Genomic DNA, 8,810 nt, shown 5'->3' with positions numbered 1-8,810 from the left:
ATAAACTCCCTAACCACCCAAACCCACTCGTTTCTAACCTTGCTTCCTCTTCCATTCCTGGCAATCCTCCGAGGTGCCTGAAAAGAAGATGGCCTCGTGACCTTATATTGTAAACTGTTTTTAGAGTTATACTACTGGGTAGTTTCTCTACATCCTGTATCATATCATTATGTCATTATGATCAAATTTACTGGTTGTATTTTTTTATACAGTTGTAAATATCAATTAATAAATAAAATAAAAATTTTTGCTGCTGTTTAAAACTAAATATTACTTAGTAGGGAAGTACTTTTACTTGACCAACGGTTGGGCAAGGTAGTGATTTGGTCAGAATTACGCTCGACCGCCAGATTTTTACCAAACTAATGGACCTCGGTGGACTCCAGAACCCATAGGGTTGACTCACGGCTACAGTTTAACAGAGAACAATTTTTCTGCCCAGCCCGGTTTTGAACCCGGTCCTTTGAGTTAGTCGCTCTGTGCCTTACCATGGTGCCACCCCACTAACTAAAAATATGTAAATAGAAAAAAAAACGAAATTAAAATCACCTTACATATCAAGCACAAGGTATATTTTGTACTATAACATGTATGATATATTTTTTATAGCCTTATGGCAAACTGTTTATAATAATTAATGAAAATAACTTTAAAAAAAATATATATTCTTAACAAATTGTCAGTATGTTAAGTGTTAAATTAAATAAATTCGAAAAGTAATAAAAATTTTTACTGTAGTGCGAATTAGAGAAAAATTAAACTATGGGTGCTAGATTTGTTATTTTTGAGCTCCAGATTTAACCCATTAAAGATCAGCGCCTCAAAAAACATAAAAAATTGAAGAATTAAGGTGAGATTTTTTTATCTATAATATACTATATAGAGAATCATGTATACGCCACTCAATATGGTCCCCATAATACGCATCATTTATTTTTCTTGTTTTGCTTACACAGCAGGTACAAATGATAAATTTAATTTTTTTAAAACATATATTACTTACTTTAAATAAGTATTTTTACTACTTACTTTTATATTAAATGTCATAATACTTATAGTTTTAAACACGCATAAAATACTACTCGTTCAAAACTCTGATACAATAAATTTCGGCCTGTTGTTGGTATATTGGAAGTATGTTCAATATGCATAAGACAATATATGCGTACGTATACAGAGGCAATTACGCTTGTGAATGATTGGTTGGTTCTCGGTTCGATGTGCCTGACACCAGTAGCAGAGTGGGCGGTGCTATGTCGGGAACAGATGTAGCCCACTTCACATCCCATTTTCATCTTATCCAATCGCTCTTATCCTATCTTGTGCATTAAAAATTTATTTCCTTTTTAGTATTTAACAATGAGTAAGTAATAAAAAAAAAAAGTTTTGATGATTTCAAAAAAAATATAAATACATATAAGATGTAAAATACACATCATATATATGTATATGTATGGGAGCGACGTGGCTCAGTGGTAAGGCACTCTTAATTAGGGAAAATCTGAAACTCGAGCGTGATTTTGACGAAGTCACCTTGCACAACCGTTGGTCAAATAACACTTCCTTACAAACTACTGTACCCCTGCCTTTCATGGAGCAGATTAATTTTATATATATACATATAAAAATAAATCTGTACAGCTACAAATGTTTGTGCAAGGAGGTGATTAGGTCGGAATTATGTTAGACCGCCAGAGTTTTCCCAAATAAAGGGTATCTATTTTATGAGGCTGGGTGGACAACGGAAGACTCCTTAACCCACAGGGTTGACTCACGGCTACAGTAACAGAATATATAACTATCTATCAATATATAAATTTTTTTTCACCAAAGAAAAAGATATAATAATAGTTTAATGCTATCTGAAAGAGGACTTTCTCTGCAGCATTGTCTTTATTATATTAACATAAAAATATACAAATACACACGATTGAGTTATATATGCACATATATTCTATGTACTTCGTGTATTTGTATTATGAAGCACATAGATATGTTTTATAAGAGTATGTAAAGAGATGTTTATTCAACGAGCGATGTATTGATTTTAATTCTGTTGTGTGTAATTAAAGTTAACAAATAAATTCTGTAATGTAGTGAGTTAAGATTGGGTTGAATTAACTTAGTTTAAATCGATCATTTAAAAAAAAATCAGTATTAAATAAATATAGAATAAATATTAAAAACCAAAATATCATTCATCAAATAAATAACTCTTCATTCACTCTGATAGCAATGAGAAAAGCATCTTTTCATGAGGGTAGAACTAAATTTAAAAATAAAATGGGAAATTTCACTTTTATTTACATAGGCGTCTCGCTAGGGGGTTTATGCCTCCCCTCCAAATATTTTATGAAGGGGGTCAAAGTGTCTCTGCTCCACCCCCAACGGTCATTCACAGTGATTTACTTAAAATAAACTTTGAAAAATTTGAATGAATGATACAGGAAATAATGAGACTACATTTTGGTGAAAATAGTGAGGTTAAATTAATAATTACGACCCTACTACTGCATCACATAACTCCACAGACACACCTAACATCCATTGAAGAATGGTGAACTGGGGAATCAAAATTAGTCCTAACAAATCCCACCAGATGACCTTTATTCCAGATCACCTTTATTCTCCGTCGTAAACCTCTACCCTCCTGTCCTTAAGTATCCTTTTTAAATACCCCGCAAACGCCTGTTGAACAGATTCGCTACTTAGGACTCCATCTTGCCAAGAGACTTATTGGAATCTCCATACAAGACTGAAACAACAAGAAATTGCTCGTAGATTTTGATTACGACACTTACTTGACAAACGCTCTAAACTTCCCATTCACTACAAAAAATTATTATATATTATGATAATCAGACCAATTTGGAAATACAGAATTGAGCTCTGGGGCTCTACCAAACCATTAAATTACTCCTGTATCCAATCCATACAATCCAAAATCCTTGATGCACCTTATTACGCCATAAATAAACTCATCCACAAAAACCTTAAGATCATCTCATTCCAAACTCATTACCCATCCTAACCCATTAGTTCTTAATCTCTCATCCTTAACAATCCCCGATAATCTTCCGAGGTGTTTAAAATGAAGATGGCCACGGGAACTTCTAATTTAAATTAATGTTTAAATTACCACCATTGGATGGTTCCTTCCCAAAATTATCAAGTGTTTGAAACATTCCTCACATTTACTTATTGTATTTTTTTTGTACAGTTTAAATTACTATAAATAGATAAATTAATAAAAAAATTAATAATTTCAAAAATATTTCAACAATAATATAAACTTCTTTTTTTTTATTATATTATACATCTTTACAAAAACTATTCACTGAGTATAGTATTTCTTCTATGCTCCAAATTCATGACTGGATAACAATTTATGTACAGTGTTATATACCCTGCTCCCCTGATGTAATGTAATGTTATACTAATCTTCAACCTCCTCCCATATTTCCAAAGATATATATATATACGGGTATTATTACGGGGAGTCTTCAAGCTAAATAAGAGTTATTTAATTGTCAAATCAAGTATATCTTAATAATTATAAGAAGACTATTTTTTAGACCGATGTAGAAATGGAACGAAACAATGAAAATATTTATTTAGCATAAAAAATTCTTTGGGGCGTTTTCCTGTTGGTCTGGCCTCAAGATATTTTCTTGAGACCCTCTCTTCACTCATCCGACAGAGATGTCCAAACCATCTGAGTTGTCTCTTTTCAATTGAATCCTTTATAGAGACAATTCCAACATCCTGTCTTGTCCTCTCATTCCGTATGCGATCCCTCCTATTTCGGCCTGTCTCTCTTCGTAGGTATCTCATTTCCATTGCAGTAACTCTGCTTATGTGCTTATCTAGTGTTACCAAGTTTTCACTTCCGTAAAGGAGGGTAGGTAGGTATACAGCCTTGAAGACATGTACTTTAACATTCTTCTCTACCTCCCTCTTCCCTATAACTGTTTTCAGAGGTGGTAGAATATTACATTTGTCTTCTTTATACCATTGGATATCTCTTGGTCTACCTTTCCATTCCTGCTGATCACTGTTACTTGGTAAGTGTATTCGTCCACCATTTCTATTGGTTCACCTTTTCAAAGTATTTCAATGTCTTCCAGTTCCTGGCCTTTATGCATTATTTTGTTTTTTTGACATTGATGGTCATTCCCTTTCTTTCCAGCTCAGCTTCCCATTCAGTTACAGCTTGTTGTAGGTTCTCTTTAGAATCTGCTATAAGGACAATGTCATCCGCAAATATCATTCCCTGGGCCAGTATTGTTCTCATGTTCCATTTGCCAATAGTAGTCCGGGCTGTTCTCCGTTTACACTTGTTCAGGATTTCATCCATTTAAATGATGAAGATGAGGGGGCTTAAACTATCTTCTTGCTTTACTCCTTCTTAATTGCAAAGGTATCAGATTCTCTTTCAATAATCTTTACTATTTCCCTGGATCAATCCTTGCGGGATGTTTTTTTCCTAGATCATTTCACAATTCTTGTCTAGGGACCGAATCAAAGGCAGAATTTTGATCTATAAATGCCAAGAAGATACTCTTTCCCCGTTCCTCGATTTATCAATGATTGTTCTGAAAGAAAATATATGATCCTGGATCTGGCGTTGAGGCCTGAAAGCAGCCTGTTTCTCATCTAAATTGTTTTCCACTAGCTCTCTCAGCTTCTTTTCTAATAATGAGGTAAATAGCTTATACCCAACCTGGGATAAACAGATAGATCTATAGTTCTCACATACGTAATTATCTGATTTCAGAGGCGGGGTGGATTGGGATAAATTTCCTTTTAATTGTTTTTGATGTTATAATCTCTTCCAGAGGGATTTTAACCTCGTCGCCGTACAAGGAACAATACTCGTTATAATTGAACGTTTAAAGGTAAGATAAAAAAGGGTCTAAGCGGAGGACGAGAGTTCACACCTACTCCGCTGTCTGACAAATTAAAATTAAGTTCATTTTCAAACATTTATTTTTTTTAGTATAAATTTAATCACTTCACTAAAAATAGAAATGTAAACACGTAAAATGCCGTTTCAACATTTGTGAACTCCGTGTTACTGAGATTTGAAATTAGTTATTAATTGTATGCTTTTAAATTTTCAAATATTAGTTACGAATTAATTATTACTACGAGATTCTTCCTGCTTGTTAACAGATGAAAATGCGGAATGTTACGTATTAACTTGGGCTGCCATGGAGTGCTTTCATTCCAACCACTATTTTGATTCACTTGTTCTTGTCACATACATAATTTATCAGGAGTTAGATTTGATAGGTTGAGTGCCTAGCTGACACTCGTGTTCCCTGGAAAATGTTAAACTATCCCGTTGTGTTGTGGAAAATATCACTTTTGGAGGTGGTATTAGTAAACCATGTGCTAAACATGAAATAAAAAAAATATTGTAAATTAATAAATTTAATTTTGTAATGAGAATAAAAAATTAATTTTGAATTGAAATGATGGACGAGTTCTTATCCACAAACACAAAATAAGGCATTAAGTATTTTTTTTCATTAGAAGCAGTGTATAGAAACTAAGCAAGATCATTTGAATAATTAAGCTTCAATCTGATTACTTTAATTAAGTTTAAATTCATCGAAAATTTAACTATATCACAAAACATATATTTTATGTGATAAACGATGTGACGTGGGTCCCAATTTTTATTACTTTTTTGGACACATTTATTTATGGCATATTTTTGGATAAAGTTAAAAGAACAAAAACCTTAAAGGAATCGAATTTTGTGACTTCAGCGTTGATCAGACTATACATTATTTAATCCAAAAAGCATGGAAAAAAGTGCGAAGGAAGGAAAAAAAACATACAAAAAAAGTCAAAAATAAAACGTGGAATTTATCAAACTATCTCGATAAATGAGGAGATGGTGTGTGGTCAGTGAAAAGCACAAATAAGTAAAAACTTATTTATTAGTGTCAACGTTTCGGCCAAAATTTAAAACCTTCATCAAGGCTAAGAACAAAAAAAAAAAAAGATAAAAACCATGAAAACCATGAAAAACCATCCAATAAATAGAAGGCATGTACGATTTAATTCCCCGATTAAGGATACCCACTTTATTAATCTCAGTGTCGTATGAATTTCCCACGACAAGGTGGTATACACACTCGTAAGTCCAGTGATTTATGAATCTAAATCATTTCAAATGGTCAAAGTCATTAATTAAAAATATATCTCATTTGTTTCTTTTATTTAGTTAATTTAATTTTATCTATTTACTTTTAACTTTTTTGAGTACTAAAAAAAAAAATTAAAAATCTGTATCGGTACCAGCTCTGAAGGATCAGGGGTTCAGTACATTGTAAGAGAGTACCGTTACTAATCCAACGGTTATACAAGGAGGTGACGTGGCCAGGATCACGCTCGACCCCTGATTTTTCCTCAATTAAGGGTACCTACTTAGTGAGGCTGGGTGGACCGCGGAGGGGTCACGGCTACAGTGGCAGAATAAATAATTATCTGCCGCAGCTGGATTCGAACCCAGGTAGATAGTAGCCAAAGGGAGATAGTAGCCCTACCACTGAAGCATCCCGCTCGCATTAAAAGCATTTAAGCAGTGGCATATTAATAAGGAAGAAGAACAATTTGTAGTGACTTTGTCGGGACTTTAGTCCCCTGAAGTAATTTTGTATTAACATTTTTCCTTGTTTAGTGTTTTTTTTTTTTAAATCAAAACTGAATAATATATAAATGTAGCTGATATTCAATTTTTGACGTAACCACTGATATTAATTAGCTTATGTATGGTGTCAGATCAATGATACGTGAGGATATCTACGGAATGACGAGAGACAAAGTAAATATTATAGAGTACCGTACAATTGGAAAATCTTGATGCGTTGATATCAATGGATCATGGATATCAATCAATTAATAAATGGAAAAGTTAGACTTATCATTATTATAAAAAAAAAGATAATATTTTCTTTATTTATAATCTTAATATTTTCTTGAGACTGGTAATTTTTTTAATAAATAATTCAAACACTATCCATTATAGTCTCAAAACTTTTTATTTCTCTTATAAGTCCAACGTTTCGGCCAATCCGGCCATCTTCAGGGACAATCTACTACAAAACAGTTTCTATTACATGTATGATCCTACAAACAATTTAAAATACTTAACATTTTTATTTATAATTTATCATACCTCAATACCACTTTGAAACCATATAATTTAACAACTCTAAACTTCATGCAGGCTATTCTGCCCAGGTCAAAAATATCAATATCTATGAAACATTAAAAACATTAGGTATAAATATTTTTTTGTTAATAGGTATATCCCACATATGTTTAATTACCTAATTAGTCAATTATCAATTAAAAACAAAGTCAATTTATTTATCTGCAGACACTATTCCTTAAAACTTTTATCACAACAATGCTTGTAACCTTCCTCCACTCAGTTCAAGCATTTAAAAATTATTTATCATAATTACATTTTTGGCAATTTTTCTCTTTATTTCATTAGCAAAAATCCTATCAAGGCCAACTATAGTTATCCACATACAATTTTTCTTATATTATTTATAAATTAATCTTACTTAATATCTCAGTATAGTGTTGATTTAAATTTCTTGTATCTGTTTTGAAATTTATAATATTATATTTATTTATAACTTGTATAATCAATATTTTCAGATATGTAAATGGATTCACGTATTTTCACGTATTAGTTTTTTAATTATATTACACTAAAATATAATCAAATAATACGTATATGGTAAGTATGTGGGATATACTTATTAACAAAAAAATATGTTTACCTAATGTTTTTAATGTTTCATAGATATTGATATTTTTGACCTGGGCAGAATAGCCTGGATGAAGTTTAGAGTTGTTAAATTATATGGTTTCAAAGTGGTATTGAGATAAGATAAATTATAAATAATAATGTTATGTATTTTAAATTATTTGTAGGATCATACATGTAATAGAAACTGTTTTGTAGTAGATTTTCCCTGAAGATGGCCGGATTGGCCGAAACGTTGGACGTATAAGAGAAATAAAAAGTTTTGAGACTATAATGGATAGTGTTTGAATTATTTATTTAGATAATATTTTCATTTTACCAGTGCTATAAAGTTTTTACATTCTCCCGTATCCATTCGCTAAAACCAGATCCCTCTTTTTAAAATAATTGCGGACATTTAGTTAGTTAGAAATGAAATTATATCAATTCAATTAATGAAGAAGTATCGCTATATGATTGAAGAATACATTTCTAAAACGATCATGAAGTAATTAGACAAGAAAATGATAGTTATTGAGTTCTCATTTTGCCCTAAATCTATAATAAAATAAATAGATGATGTTAAAATGCTAAATTATAATGTATAATGTTTAACTTAAAATAAAAATATTTTGTAATGTTTAAGGCGGCAAACATTAGTCCTTGCCCTTTGATGCCGAACTTTGGAATTACCAATTAATTATTATTGGCCGTCTTAATTGGATAAATATTGGATGAAATTCTAGACTACGGATGATAGAGAAGCCGATTAATTCCGATCAGGTTCATACGGACGGGGGCTGTCTACTAGAAAGGTGAAGCAATGTTTCATAAGAAATACAAAGGTTATTACTTGAAGGTAGGATGAAGCTGTAGATTTTTATTGTTAATAAAACAGAAGCATAAAATGATTCTTTGAAGCAAGCAATATTAAATCTGTATATAGAGTGGCACAGACAAAGGGAGGAGGGAGGGGAGAGTGATGAAAACCTCTCCGAAATTACAAAATACTTTCATTTATTTTTTTCTTGTA

The sequence above is a fragment of the Halyomorpha halys genome, unplaced genomic scaffold, assembly GCF_000696795.3.
Source record: "Halyomorpha halys isolate HHAL.00 unplaced genomic scaffold, Hhal_1.1 Scaffold1669.1, whole genome shotgun sequence".
NCBI classification, from domain to species: domain Eukaryota; kingdom Metazoa; phylum Arthropoda; class Insecta; order Hemiptera; family Pentatomidae; genus Halyomorpha; species Halyomorpha halys.
The sequence above is the reverse complement of the archived record's forward strand: the minus strand, read 5'-3'. Positions refer to the sequence as shown.